Below are 16,210 nucleotides of genomic sequence, written 5' to 3' on the forward strand. Positions count from 1 at the left end.
ATCCTTACAAATGGACTCCAGCATTTTCCCAACATAAAATCCATGGCAAACGGTCTGTAATATCCTATCTTTTGTAGACGTAAAATTACTTTTGCAATTTTCCTGTCGTCTGAACCATTCCAGAATCCAGTCACTCTTGAATAATCACTATTAACGCTTCCGTGATCTCATCACCCACTTATTTCATAAACCCGCGGTGTGGTCCATCTGGTCCGGGTGACATCTGGAATTTCTAACATACTGCTATTATCCTTGAAATAAAGTGGCTGACGCAAAAAGATTATTAAGTTCCTCCGCTACTTTTTGTCCCCTATTACTACCTCCGATTTCCATCCCCCGAGGTTCACTATTGCATTGTTTTTAACTTCCTACCTATCTGGAAAACTGCTGTTAGTTTCTTCTTTGTATTAATATTGTTCGATGACCTTTCACCCTGTGTCCGGACGGGTAGGTATATGACCGGAATCTCACTCAGAGCAGTAAAGGGATTTCTCATCCTGCCACCGTAACACCATATCTAACAGTTCGTTTTCATCCTCTGAATGTGTGCCTCAGCAGTAAGGGCAGCAGTTACTGATGTTCCACAGCTGCCCTGAAGAGGGAGGTACCGAGCCGCCTTTGAACCATTGTCATCGAGCTTTCCAGAAAACAGAAAGGCCCTTCACACTATCTAAGCCACGTCAAACTGTTATTCTGCCTAGTGTCATCAACCTGCACATGGACCATAGCACTTGATACCCCCACCATCCAATTACTTGTCCAAACCCCTCTTCAATGTTGCAGCTCAACCTGTATCCACCACTTAGGTGGCAGTTCATTCCAGATCCGCATCATCCTCTGAGCAAAGAAGATTCCCTTACCTTCCCTTTAACTGTCGCGCTTTGCTCTTAACCGTGACCTCTGGTTCAGGTCGCACCCAACCTCCGTGGAAAAACGAACACAGAACAATCGACTTTACGCCGAGTAAAACAGAATCAACAGAAGTGCTGACCGGGATAAGACCTCTGTCCACTCGCACTCAGGCGTCGATGGGTAAGATCATACGACCGTAAGGGAAAGGAGGAACATCAGTGTGCTCCGTCACTCCATCTTGGCTGGCATATTACCCCTCTGAACTTCATTCTCATGCCTTCTCTGCTTACTAATCAAGAGCCCATCAACCAAGTGACTCGGTTTCCAGAACCGTCGGAAACAATGAATTCTACAGATTCACCACCCTCTGGCTCAACACATTCCCCATCAACTCTTTTCTAAAGGGACGTCGTTCTGCTCTGAAACTGTGCCCTCTGGCTCTGGAATTCCCCACTGTAGGAAACATCCTTTCCGCTATTTCAGCCCCTCAATATTTTCGAAACTCCAGGAAATTCATTCCCAAATCCATCAAGACTTTCTTATAAGTTACCCATTTCCATGATAATTCTCATGAACCTCCTCTGGGCTCTTCAATGTCAATATCTATGCTCTTCATGGATATGAGATCCTCATTTGATCATCATATTCCAAATATCGTCTGACGCAATGCCTTATGAAGACTCGGCATATCATCGTTACTTTTACAATCTAGTCCTCCCAAAATGATTTCTAACATTGCAGGTACCTTCCTTACCAGCGACTCAGCCTGAAAGTTAACCTTTGTTTTAATTACTAAAATGAGTTCAAACGGCTGTACGCGCACGTTGCAATCTAGAGAGCAGGAATCGCAAACAACAGATTCCCGGAGACTGCCAAAGCTCTAAATTTATCTTGCTTCAGTGTAAGCTACTGAAAATGATGATAATATATGAAGTATGTATGCGGTCTGTTTAAATTGCATTGTACATTAGCGAATACAGACACTTACAGGGAACGGAATAAAAACAAAAAAAAGAAGTCTCACACGAAAAGCAAACAAAAAGACTTCAGGAATCTCTGTAACGTGTTACGGGTGCGGTTGGAATTGCAATGGATCCTTGCGGACTAAGAGAGCAGAAATTTTGATCGGGGTGATACTGTAAAAAGAAGCGTCTCCCTTTTAATTCAGGGGTGAATGTTTTAAATTTCCTTTATTCTGTCCTGAATCTTTGTCTCTGCTTTTCTGATGGGTTAAAGGAACAAGGTTTTATTCTGCATAGGTTGAGGCATCAGCGGATAAATATTGATGGCGACATCGTTACGCGGAAAAATGGGAAGGTAGAGCAAATCCAATATACTCTCTGGTCGCACTATATCTTACAGCACGAACGAGGAAGTTGGAGCCCAATATCGGCAACTATGTCCGATGTTTGCAATGGCTCCAGTAAATTCAGCCTCCCTTGATTGCGTTCATTTCTGGTGACAATCTAAATTAAACTACAGCCTTGAACTCCAGGCCGGGTCTTCAAATGCCTCTATTGTGACTCACGTCTCCCTTACGCCACCCCTACTCGGCAGCCCTGTCTCCCTCACATCCCATCATCTGTTCCTGGGCCCTCAGAGACTCCATCTTCCTCTCACCCAACCCTCCCATCTGTACTGCAACTACCACCCTTCCCCGCCCCCCTCTGATCCCAGCTCTCATCCATTCCGGGTCTTTACCATCCCCTCCGAACTTCAACTCTCTGAAGTAGAGCGCTCTGTCTTCAGCAAGGGACTTACCTTGGTCCCCCTTTGCCCACACCTCAGCGAGTTCCTCATGAGCCATGACGCTGAACTCTTCTGCCGCCGTCTCTGACTTCGAGCTCACTTCTTCAGCAAGGACTCTCCCACCCCCACCAATGACCCCTTCTCTCGTCTTCATCCCTCCGCCTCTACATGGACACCCGCTCTGGTCTTCTGTCTGCTCTGAATCTCTTTATTGCCAACTGCCGACGGGACATCAACCGTCACAACTTCACCACACCTTGTTCCAGTTCCAACATCACTCCTTCCGAAAGCTCTGCCCTCCAATTCTTCAGCACTAATCATAACCTTACTATAAAACCCGCCGATAAAGGGTGGGGGGCGTGGGGTTGATCCCCTCGATCATGACCCCACTAAGGAGCAACAGGTATTGTCTCCCACACCATCATCAACCTTATCAGCTCTGGGGTTCTCCCATCCACTGCCACCGACCTTATCGTTCCCACACCCCGCACTTCCCGTTTCTACCTCCTACCCAAGAACCACATACTTGCCTGTCCAGGTAGACCCATTGTCTCATCTTGATCCTGCCCCACCGAACTCATTTCTGCCTACCTCGACACTGCTTTATCCACCCTTGTTCAAGCCCTTCCCACCTTTGTTCGTGACACTTCTCACGCTCTGAATCTCTTCAATGATTTTAAGTTCCCTGACCTCCACCGCTTCATTTTCACCATGGATGTCCAGTCCCTGTATACCTCCATCCCCCACCACGAAGATCTCAAAGCTCTTCACTTCTTTTTTGTATTCCAGACCAAACCAGTTCCCGTCTATCACCACTTTCCTCTGCCTAGCGGAATTAGTCCTTGCTCTTAATAATTTCCCCTTTGGCTCCTTCCACTTCCTGCAAGCGAAAGGTGTAGGCATGGGCACCCGTGTGGGTCCCAGCTATGCCTGCCTTTTTGTTGGCTTTGTGGCACAGTTCATGTTCCAAGCCTATACTGATAAGCGTCTGCCACTTTTCCTTCGCTACATCGACGACTGCATTGGCGCTGCTTCCCGCATGTATGCTGAGCTCGTTGACTATATAGTTGACTAACTTTGCCTCCAACTTTCACCCTGCGCTCAAGTTTACCTAGTCTATTTCCGACACTTCCCTCTACTTTCTTGATCATACTGCCGCTATCTCTGGAGACAAATTATCTACTGATGTCTACTATAAGTCTTCGGACTCTCACAGCTATCTGGACTATTCCACTTCCTACCCTGTCTCTTATAAAAATGCTATCCCCTTCTCGCAATTTCCCCGTCTCCGCCGCATCTGCTCTCAGGATGAGGCTTTTCATTCCAGGACGAAGGAGATGTCTTCCTTTATGAACGAAAGGGACTTCCCTTCCACCACCATGAACTCTGCTCCTACGCCATCCACCCGCCACCCTACTAGGAATAGGGTTCCACTTGTCTTCACCTACCACCACACCAGCCTCCGTGTCCAAAATATTATTCTCTGTAACTTCCGCCACCTCCAAATGGATCCCACCACCAAGCTTACCTTTCGTTCCCCTCCGCCTTTCTGCTTTCCGCAGGGTTTGCTCCCTACGCGACTCCCTTGTCCATTTGTCCTCTCCCCCATCCCTTCCCACCGATCTCCCTCCCGTCACTTATTTATGTAAGCGGAACAAGTGCTACACATGCCCTTACACTTCCTCCCTCACCACCCGTCAGGGTCCCAGACAGTCCTTCCAGGTGAGGCGACACTTCACCTGTGAGTCCGCTGGGGTGATGTACTGCGTCCGGTGCTCCCAGTGCGGCCTTCTATACATTGGTGAGACCCGACGCAGGGTGAGAGACCGTTTCGCTGAAAACCAATGCTCTGTCCGCCAAAGAAAGCAGGATCTCCCAGTGGCCACACATTTTAATTACACGTCCCATTCGCATTCTGATATGTCTATCCACAGCTTCCTCTACTATCCAGATGAGGCCACACTCAGGTTGGAGGAACAACACCTTATATTTCGTCTGGGTAGCCTCCAACCTTTGATGGCATGAACATTGACTTCTCTAACTTCCGTTAATGCCCCTCCTTCCCTTCTTACCCCATCCCTTATTTATTTATTTACTATTTTCCCCCTTTTCCTCTCTCTCTCCCTCTTCTCTCCCTCTGTCCTTCTCACTATAACTCCTTGCCCGATCTCCATCTTCCTCTGGGCTCCCTTCTGCCTTCCTTTCGCCCTAGGCCTCTCGTCGCATGATCCTCTGCCTTCCCCAGCCTTGTATCCCTTTTGCCGTGAATGCTTCCGGTGATGGTTGTGGAGGCTGAAACAATAGTGTCTTTTAAGTGACTTCTGAATAGGTGTATTGTGCTTAGAAAACTAGGAAATTTCTAATGTAAGTACATGTTCTGTACAGCATTGTGAGCCGAATGGCCGGTATTGTTTCTATGTAAACAACAACAGCACTTAAGATGTACTTAACAGTACTGTAAGATGCTCTACTCTCAACATATCTCTGTGCTGAACTCCATAAAATTCATGTCCTTTTCCACAGTAAATGCAGGAGAAATATGGGTTAAGGACCTCACATCAATCTTTGTTTTACGGGTCTGTTGATCAACCATTGCTCTCAGCAGGGAAGGTCAGAGCTGATGGAATTATTTCTCTGTGGGAAGGAGGAGGGAACTGGATCAGCGAAGGAGAGGTTAAAGGCAGATGGTTGTGTGAAGCGGCCAGTGCAGCCAGTGCCAGTGTGAGAGGCCTCTGTAGGTCTGCAGTTCTCAGCTTCTGCCAAGCAGATGAGGCAGCTGCACACTGAGAAGGGGCGAACGCACCCCGTCACCGATCTGGGAATGGAACTGACCGTGGTGCAGGCAGGTGGATGCACCTCGCACTTCCGCTCACCTCTCCCGTGGGGCTCGCCGCTCAGCCGAAGTTAAAGAGCCCCAGTGTAAACTGTGTCCGGCACACTTCTCTCCGGGATCCTGCAACAGCCGCTCTTTATAAACCTGTCCGGCTCCGTGTCCTGCAAAAAGAAAGACGAGGAGACTCGGACTAAACATGGATTTCCCCCCTGGTGTGGGGAGAAGAGGCATCAATGAACGTCACCGGCAGCTCCTTCCCACCCCGCCTTCACCACCCTACCTACCCCAGCCCGGGAACAGCCTCTCTCTGCCCACTCACTCCGCATTCCGAGCACAGTCGCTGTTACACTCCGCCTCTTTCTCCCAGTCGCCATCTCCGGTGTAAGTGCCGATCTCCGAGCCTACCTGCAGAGCCGCTCCCAGAGCGATGCGCTGCTGCTGGAAGGAGGACACTGGTAGCGCCCTACTCCCGGGCCCAGGAGCTCTCCATTCCGCGCTGCTGTAAAACCGCTCTCGGGGACGTGTTCTGCTGTTCGCTGTCAATCAGGTCAAGGAGCGGAACGACACTGCGCATGCTCATTTGTGTGAATGACGTCACAGAGTGAAAAATCGCCATTCCTTCCCTCAGTTCACTTTCGGAGCGTCTACACAGCGGGTCCGAGGCTGGGAAAGGGACGGGGTGGATTTGAACCGGGCAATAAACACATTGCCCACTTGGCATCGTTCTTTCTAAAGTGTCTCAGCTGTTCTTCTCCCTGCCTTCTACAGTTACTCAGACACAGTGACGGAATCGGCATCAGTGCTGGAAATTGCAGGAGTTTATATCTCACAGCAACAGCCCCTGTTTAATGTTTCGAAGTGATAAAATCGGTCACCGATTGTAACGCCGAACAGCGCTCAATTATAGACTCGTGATGGATTACTTGGGAAAAGATGCTGAACACAACTTTCTCGGTAAACTCTCCTGTCCCGGGCTGTCTGCGGACTGGGTTGTTTCATTTTCTAAACAACCACTTCAACCCCGTTTTGTTTTATTGCAAATATTCTCTTATATTTCCAGTTTTCATTTCCAGCATGAAAACGGTCTCCACGACAGGGAATCGAACCTGAGTCTCCCGACTGATTGAAGGGGAGATTTACCACAACACTAGTGAAGAATAAGCGAGGGTATGGAATCTGTCAAACGGATTACAAACAAGAGAAAATCTGCAGGTGATGGAAATCAAGGTAATACACACAAAATGCTGCAGGAACTGAGCAATCCAGGCAGCATCAATGGAAAAGAGTCGACGTTTCTGTCTGAGACCCTTCATCAGGGCGATCATATGGATGTCAGGGTACAGAAGAGCTCACAGAGTTACTTTGATTTCCGTTTGTTGAGTGTCGAGCCTTCACCCATCCCCTCTCACTGTGTGACTGGAGGGTCTCAGGATTCTTTAGCGATTCAGTCACTTATTGTGTTCAAGGACTGGCAAAAGGAAGGGTTCCTATTAGCGTCTAACTGCGTGTTATTTAAATTATTTGAAACGATTATAATCAGGATTTGTTTTCCCTCCGTGAGGCAGGGAGCCAGAGGAGCCATTTCTAACTACGATTCTCGCAAGAGCTGATTCTCCCTGCAGTCCGAATCCAGAGTGTTTTGTTTCTCCGGACTGTCGGAATGACGCGACACCCAGTGGTCGGAATAGGAACTGCAACAGAGTGAGGAATGATCCTTCAGAAAGCAGCTCGGAAGCTGATGATCAGTTACAGAGTCTGATAGTAAAGGAGACGGTTCACTGCCTGAATCTCCACTTGATCATGAGGCGATTGCGGTACAGTGGTGAGCATAGCTGCTTCCCAAACAGTGGATCTGGGATCGATTCTCGGCCATTTAAAAATCTACAATTTTCGAGTATAAAAATAACCTCTTTCAGAACGCTATGTACATGGAACTCGTGGGACAAAGTCGACCACTCACACTGGGAAATTTGCTGTGAGTGTAATCGTTTTTATCAATGATCACGCACTGTAATAGATCAGAGATTGAATTCACACCCTTCATCTGGGATGAAACCAAGTGGACTCCGACTGAATGATCGAGGACCAAAATTAAATGAAAAACACAACAGTAGTCCCGGCAAGTCCGTTAGTTTCAAGGACTCCGCTCCATGAAACTCACTTTCTGGAAATTTCGAACAGAAAAAAATTCTGACCAAAGACACCCCGCATCCCAGATATTCTCTCCTTTCCCCTTTTCCATCGGGCAGAAAGCACGAAAGCCTGAAAGAACGTGTCACCGACTCATGAATAGTTTCAATCCCGCTGTTTTGTCTACTAAATCGTTTCCTAGAACGGTAAAATGTAAGTTTGACCTCACAATCTACCTCGTGATGATGCTGTCCCTCGTTACCTACCTGCGCTGTGCTCTCCTTGTCGCTGTTACACTTTATTTTGCGGCCTGTTATTGCTTTCCCTTGTGCGATCTCAATGCGCTGTTGTGATTGATCATGGGGAACAGGGACGTGGCAGACTAATTGAATAACTACTTTGGCTCTGTCTTCACCAAGGAGGACATAAATAATCCTCCGGAAATAGTAGGAGACAGAGGGTCTAGCAGATGGAGGAATTGAGGGAAATACATGTTATTAGTGAAGTAGTGTTAGGTAAATTGAAGGGATTAAAGGCAGATAAATCCCCAGGGCCAGATGGCCTGCATCCCAGAGTGTTTAAGAAGTAGCCCAAGAAATAGTGGATGCATTAGTGATATTTTTTTTTAAACTCTTTAGATTCTGGATTAGTTCCTGAGGATTGGAGGGTGGCTAATGAACCCCGCTTTTTAAGAAAGGAGCGAGTGAGAAACCGGGGAATTATAAACCGGTTAACCTGACATCAGTGGTGGGCAAATTACTAGAGACAGTTATCAAAGATGTGATAACAGCACATTTGGAAAGCGGTGAAATCATTGGACAAAGTCAGCATGGATTTGTGAAGGGAAAATCATGTCTGACGAATCTCATAGAATTTTCCGAGGATATAACTAGCAGAGTGGATAGAGGAGAACTAGTGGATGTGGTATATTTGGATTTTCAAACGGCTTTTGACATGGTCCCGGACAGGAGATTAGTTTGCAAACTTAAAGCACACGGTATTGGGGGTATTGTATTGGTGTAGATAGAGAAATGGTTGGCAGTCAGGAAGCAAAGAGTGGGAATAAACGTGACCTTTTCAGAATGGCAGGCAGTGGCTAGTGGGGTACCGCAAGTCTCAGTGCTGGGACCCCAGTTGTCTTCAATATATATTAATGATTTAGACGACGAAATTAAATGCAGCATCCCCGAGTTTGCGGATGACACGAAGCTGGGCGGCAGTGTTAGCTGTGAGGAGGATGCTAAGAGGATGCAGCGTGACTTAGATAGGTTATATAAATGGGCAAATTCATGACAGATGCAATTTAATGTGGATACATGTGAGGTTTTCCACTTTGGTGGCAAGAACAGGGAAACATTATTATCGGAATGGTGGCCGAATAGGAAAGGGGGAGGTGCAACGAGAGCTGGGTGTCATTGTACACCAGTCATTGAAAGTGGGCATGCAGGTACAGCATGCAATGAAAGAGACAAATGGTATGCTGGCATTCATAGCGAGAGGATTCGAGTACAGGAACAGGGAGGTTCTACTGCAGTTGTACAAGGCCTTGGTGAGACCACACCTGGAGTATTGTGTGCAGTTTTGGTCCCGTAATCTGAGGAAAGACATTCCTGTCATAGAGGTAGTACAAAGAAGGTTCACCAGATTGTTTCCTGGGATGGCAGGACTTTCATATGAAGAAAGATTGGATCGACTAGGCTTATACTCGCTGGAATTTAGAAGATTGAGGGGGGATCTTTTTGAAACGTATAAAATTGTAAAGGGATTGGATAGGCTAGATGCAGGAAGATTGTTCACGATGTTGGGGAAGTCCAGGACGAGGGGTAACATTTGAAGGATAAAGGGGAAGACTTTTAGGACGGAGATGACGAAAAACTACTTCACACAGACAGTGATGAATCTGTGGAATTCTCTGCCACAGGAAACAGTTGAGGCCTGTTCATTGTTTATATTTAAGAGGGAGTTAGATATGGCCCTTGTGGCTAAAGGGATCATGGGGTATGGAAGGAAGGCAGGTACAGGGTTCTGAGTTGGATGATCAGCCATGATTATACTGAATGGTGGTGCAGGCTCGAAAGGCCGAATGGCCTACTCCTGCACCTATTTTCTATGTTGCTATGTTTCTATGTAATGATTTCATCTCCATGGACATTATGAGCGGAGGTTTTCATTGTATCTCGGTACATGTGTCTGAAATATAAGAGTTTAAATTCTCATCGCGGCCGCAGTAGGGAGCCCCGGCCTCCGTCCAGCGCAGTGTTTCCCGGCTGCCAATGAAACACAACAGACAGAAATCTGCCGGATCATTGGCCGCTAGCCTGTCGGTGAACAGCCGGACGCGCTCACCAGTGCGCCGCAGAGACAAGTTTTGTTGAAAGTAGGAATAAATGGTTCAATTCTGCGTTGTCGAACGTGACCAACAATCGCGGCTGGGCTGGACCCGGTTTGTCACAATCTACTGATTGGTTTGCTTCAGAGAGTCACGGACAATATCAAACAGAAAATGTTGGGTATACGCCATTGTCAGGACGCGTAGCTGCACGAGGAATTCCTAATGGATTCCGGGTGCATCGAATAATTCGGCCACGACTACACACTCCACACTGATTTCCCTTCTGACGTTTATCCAAACGGAAGAATTGCAACGCCTGCCCGTTCACCTCCTCCCTCAAAACATTCAGGGCCCTAAACAGTCCTTTCAGGTGAGGAAATACTTCAGCTCTGAACTTGCCTGTGCTATCTACTGTATCGGGTGCTCCCAGTACGACCTGATCTACAATTGAGAAACTCAAGATAGATTGGGGAACCATCTTGTCGAGCTACTTTGCTCCATCCGCAACAAGCAGTATTTCCCAATGGCCAACCATTTTAATTCCACTGCCCATTCCCATTCTGACATGTTTATCCATGGATTCCTCTACTGTCACGATGAAGCCACGTTCTGGATGGAGGAACAACACTTCATATTCCGTCTGGGTAGCCCTCAACCTGATAGAATGAACATCGATTTCTCTAACCTGGTAATTTCTCCATTCTTCGTTCTTTGTTTTAATCTTCTATTCGGGATTCCCTCTTGCGTCTTCACTGTTCCTCATATGTCTACTGCCTCCCTCTATTCCCCCGTCCCCTCCAATCGGATATCTGCTTTTCCACCCTTTTTACTTTTCCACCTCTCACTTATTCCCCTTTCCCCACATATCTATCTTCCTTCCTCACCTGCCTTCGCCTATCGCCCCCAGTTTTCAATACTGCCCTTTCACCAAGATATCTACCTTTTGTTCTCACCTGGCTCCACCTATCACCTCCCAGTTTTCAATCTCCAATTTCCCCAATATATCTACATTCCTTCCGCACCTGGCCTCCGTTATCACCTCCCAATTTTTAATACTCATCTTCAAGTTATCTACCTTCCTTCCTCACCTGGCCTCACCTATCAATTCCCAGTATTCAATATCCCCTTTCTCCAACATATCAACGTTTCGTCCTCACCTGGCTTCACCTATCACCTTGTAGCTTCTACTCCTTCTTTTCCCAGTCCTTCTTATTTTGGCTTCTTCCTACCTCCATTGAGTACTGATGAAGGAACACGGCCTGATACTTCGAGCTTTCATTCCCCTCCATAGATGCTGACTGGCATGCTGAGATCCTCTAGTATTTTGTGTGCGTTACTCTGATTTTTGTGAGAAAAAATACCCATATTCGACCATCGCCCACCTGGTCTTTGACTCAGATATTTTCCCCTCCTTTCATTACCATGGTCTGCTGTGCTGGACATTCCCCACAGTTGTGTTGTTCATATAACATAGAAACAAAAGTCCCGATGATAACAGTCACAGTCACTCACTTGGTCTCACCAGATCCGCGGCTTTTCTTTTGCCCGATCACGTTCGTCCACCTTGTCTGAAACTGAAAAATACCTTATTTTCTCTCTTCCCCAGTGGTGACGACTGGGTTTCCTCCTGAAACATTAAATGTGTTTCCGATTGTACAAATGTGACAGACGTGCGAGAACTTCGCAGTGGAGCAGTTAGTCGTTGCTTTATTTAACTTCCACGTTGATGTGAACAAGACGCGAAACATCCTGGCTCCTGGGTTCCCAAAACGACCCGGAGAGTCGCAAAGAGATCCGTGAGGCAGTACCAGCAACCGGCCACTAGAGGGCACCGAGGGTCCGGGTCCTGTGTAGCAGCGCAGAACACTTTAGAGTTCAAAGTCAATTCATTGTCAAAGCACAGATATACTACCATTAGATGCATTTTCTTGAGTGGATTCACAGTAAGTGCAAAGAAACAGAATACGATCAATGAAAGAGTGCACACAAGACGGTCAATCAATGTAGGAAACATAACAAAATGTGAAAATACAGAAACGTAAAGTGATAATATCAAGACAACCAATAGAAGAACAACCCTCCATGGAAAACATCCCCATGAACTGAGAAGACTAGATGTGCAGAAGGAAACGTGGGACGCTTGGCTCAGTGTTGGAGACTTCTTCCCAGAAACAGAGGGGTTCCTTGTGGCAATAGAGGGCCAGGTGATTAACACAAAAAATGTTACAAATACATAATAAAAGCCCAACAAATTAAAGTGGATAAATGCAGAAATAACAAGAGACACCAGAAACAATCCAACACATTACAGGATGGAGCAGTAGTTTAACTCAATCTGATTACTTACTCAGGGACAGTCAATTGGCAAACATCGTTCACCAAAATCTTGTTTAAAATGCAAACTCATAAAAGATACCATACCTTACTATAAATACAAACCGGTTCTAGATTCGGGTCAGAGTCCTCCATATTTTTCTTGTCTGTTCCATTACTACAGATAGTAAAATCCATAATAATCCGTCTGGATTGCATTACTGGATTAAAAGGCAATAACATCATGCATAATCAATATTACCATTGCAAACACACATGACATACAACAATTAACAAGTGAGAAACACCAGAAATATGCTGAATTTCGAAAGACTATCGAGCATGAACAGGGTGTGCATTGTCCCTATGGTAATATCAACAACAATCATCTCAAAGTCACTACACAATAGCTGAGAGCAGTTAGGCCAGAAAAGCAATATTTCTATAGATCTCCTGAAAACCACTATACTATACACCAGTAGAATGGTCTGAAGTCTGTAGATATTGATGAATGAGTGTGCTTCACCACCCCCGTACTTCAGGCCAGCGTGAGCTGAGAAAGTAATAATAACAACAACAAAGCAAAAATGTCGATAAAATGAAACATCGAGTTTGAAAGTGAGTTGTGGAAACAGTCACTGTTGTTGTGACTGAAGTTGGAGAATTTATCCCTCTGGTTCAAGTGGGGATAACATAAATTTAAACATGAAATACACTGGTGTCCTGTAAGAATTTCTGTCGGTTTGATCGTCCATGTACAATATATTAAGTTTATGCCAACATGAACGTAGGCAAGACAGATCGTGCTAGTGTTCTGTTTTCTATATGTGGATTCTACTTTAAATGAATGCATTAGAGACAGCACAGAGCGCACACACGGACAGCAAAGGCCACTGGATCAGCAGCGTCCCTCGTAGGCTGAAACTGTCAAAGGTGATCAACCCGATGTGATGAAACAAGTACCACAGTTGATTCTTTTCCACATTTATTAGTAGCGAGTTACGGGAGAGAACCTTCCGTCTGCACTCAGAGAGTCAGCTGCGGAAGCCTCTCTGTTGAAGCACAGAGATACAGTTTTTCACATCATCCTTGTCACGAAAGCCTATCAACAGTGATAGTCCGCGACAAAGGCCACTTTATCACCTAAAACAGAAGTAAACGTATTTGATAAAGATTACTTAATCACATCAGGCAGAGGTAAAGAAGGAACAGAGTATAATTAATTCTTACATCCTGCATGTCCTTGTCTGGACACCCAGCATTTAACTGTTAGCAGGACAGATTGATCAATCAATATCTCAATACAAAAGAGCACTCAGATCAATGGATAGTCCAGCTACTCAAATAGAGCAGAACTTAAACATTTAGATAAGAGACTCTACCGCAATTAAGAAAGGAATGTAAGAAAGGTCCTGCCTTATCTCCACCCTTTGTTCAAACCAAAATGTATGAAAACTAGGAGATGTCTTTTGTGGGTCTGTGTGAGCTTTAAACCTTATCTTGCTCCAAAGAAGCAGCTGTGAGGTATTATTCAAACATAATGCAGTTACAGACATAGTCGGCACTTAACCCAAAGTTGAAATTTAAAAACGAAACCGAAAGGTGTGAGAAATCAGGAGATAACAGCTGCTCAAACTGCAGCCATTCTCAAAACAGAATACACACACTCAATCTTCACCATTATTTACAGGAATCTGAGAAACCCCCAATTCCCTTAAAACTTTATCAGAACCACCAACATTTCGGTAACAGCCAAACAGCGGCTGACCGATTGCATTGTAGAAGCCACCTGAATAAAAGCGTAACACAGGGGCACTTCCTGGTTTTGGAGGCGGCGAACACAAATCGGTGTTTCGACTGGCTTTTTACAAACTGTATCCCTGGGAGGGATAAGGGAGTCAAAACCGATATAAACACGTAATCGGCAGGATTCGAACCTGCGCAGGGAAACCCTAATGGATTTCTAGTCCATCGCCTTAACCACTCGGCCACGACTACAAGTTATCACAGCTGGATTCAAATTCCGGAGTCAGATGAACAGGGTTGATCCTGAACTAAAAGCGGGATTGCTAAAATATATTCAGCAGATCTATTAGCGTCTGTGAAGAGAGAAACCGAATTCACGTTCACCTCGATGACCTTTCACCAGGAAATCAGTGCACTGAATTGGATGGATGGAGTCTCAGTCAGAGCGGATCAGGATCGGAAGATGTAGAATCCTTGTGGGGGGATTAAGAAACTGCTCGGGTAAGAAGACCCTGATTGGAGTATCTTCTATGGTTTTATATTGGCCTTATATGGATGTGGTCTACAATTTACAGCGGGAGTTAGAAAAAGAAAACGTGTAAAAGGCAATGTTAGGTTAGTCGGAGTATATCAATCGGCTTATAGATGGAAAATCAAGTTGATGAATGTGTGGAAGGCCTCAGAGATGTCTTTTTAGTTGAGCCTACTCTGAATAAGCAATTCCGCTTTGGGTGTTGTGTAATGAACCAGGTATGCTAAAATCATACTTTTTGTACTATGTTTTTATTAAGTTACCTCTCACTTGACTGCAGTCTGGACAGCTGTTGTGAACAAGCCAAGGGAGAAAATCATATCAATGGATTAAACACAGACAAGTAACTAAAACACGCTGCTGTACAGAAAAGATTGGTGTTCGACTTCCACAAATGAGAGGACGCAGAATGGTTGAAGGCTCCATTGAAGGTTGCACGTAGAATGAACGAATTAATAAAGAACTGAATCGAGATTATGTAAAGGAAATGAGGCAAATGTATGTTGATATTTGCTTGGTGTGGTGAATAATAAGAATCGCATTGCTACTTCAAGCATATCTGACAAGAAGGAAATTCTAAGTTTCAAATACATTAGGCAGGTATTATCCAAACCTTTTATAAGACTACCTATTCAATTTTTTTAGATATATATCTATGACTTTCCACCTATATTTTATATTACGGTAGAGTCAGATAGAGTTATTTACCAAAGTAAACAATGGAATGTGTCCACCAAGACTATTAAATATCACGTTGGTTTAGCCAATGATGTTCTGCAGAATCCATCCCTATTGGAATTAAGTTTGGAACTGGGGTTAAATGTTAATGTACATCCTTGGATGTGTATTACTTCACATGTTATCGTTGCTTTGCTCCTTTTTCAAATAGTTACCCGTAGTATTTTACACAGTGTGTGTTTATAAGGAAACTTTAATAATTTCAGTGTTTGCGAGCCGCATGTCATTATAAATTTGTTTTTGCTGATTTTGTTTGATTTCATACAGTTTTATTGCGTTTCAATATAGGAACATAGAAACCCTACAGCGCAATAAAGGCCCTTCGGCCCACATGTTGTGCTGAGCATGTACTTACTTTAGAAATTACGTAGGATTACGCATAGCCCTCTATATTACTAAGATCCATGTACCATTTATTTCCTAAACTGCACATACCAATAATACTAATTCCCGTTAAATTACCGATATACAGTATGTATGAAATAGGGTACACTTATCATGTTTCTTCATGCTTTTGTTAGGATAATACTTTCAAATCCTTATCTGTATTTTCTGATATAGTCATGAATACTGCTGTTCCTTTTGTGCTATATTCACTGAGACATATTAACAATAATGTGATCCACAGGATTTTCCGTAGATCGAAAGGGAGGAGATGTTGGCCACGGAGGATTTAAAATATGTAAGAGAACATCGAAATCGAATGGCTTAAGGAGAGTAGAAGCAGGCATATCAAATGTCTTTGTCCCAGCAATGTGCTTGGAAATGAGATGTCATTTTGTGGAACCGTTTTACATCTTGCATTTTGTGAGATGACAATTTCTGTGTTTAAAAGCAAACACAACGTTGCTTCAGATAATTTGCGGGTTAAGCGATCGTTTCCAATTGGAAGTTATTTCTGAGGTGTTTTTGATATAATATAACATGCAAATGTTGACTGTTGGGGTTAATGCCTACCTGGAGTGATTCAAACTGGTTACTAAAG

General features: G+C 44.9%; 1 protein-coding gene and 1 non-coding gene across 2 annotated transcripts in view; one reads left to right on the top strand and one right to left on the bottom strand.

Moving 5' to 3' along the window:
* LOC140189114 (uncharacterized) overlaps window positions 1-16,210 on the top strand; it is a 1,124,305-nt gene that overhangs the window by 958,816 nt on the left and 149,279 nt on the right. The window lies entirely within an intron of this gene.
* trnas-aga (transfer RNA serine (anticodon AGA)) lies at window positions 14,126-14,207 on the bottom strand. Its single transcript has one exon. It is a non-coding gene; the product is annotated as a tRNA-Ser (tRNA).

Source organism: Mobula birostris, chromosome 28 (genome assembly GCF_030028105.1).
Source record: "Mobula birostris isolate sMobBir1 chromosome 28, sMobBir1.hap1, whole genome shotgun sequence".
Lineage (NCBI taxonomy): Eukaryota > Metazoa > Chordata > Chondrichthyes > Myliobatiformes > Myliobatidae > Mobula > Mobula birostris.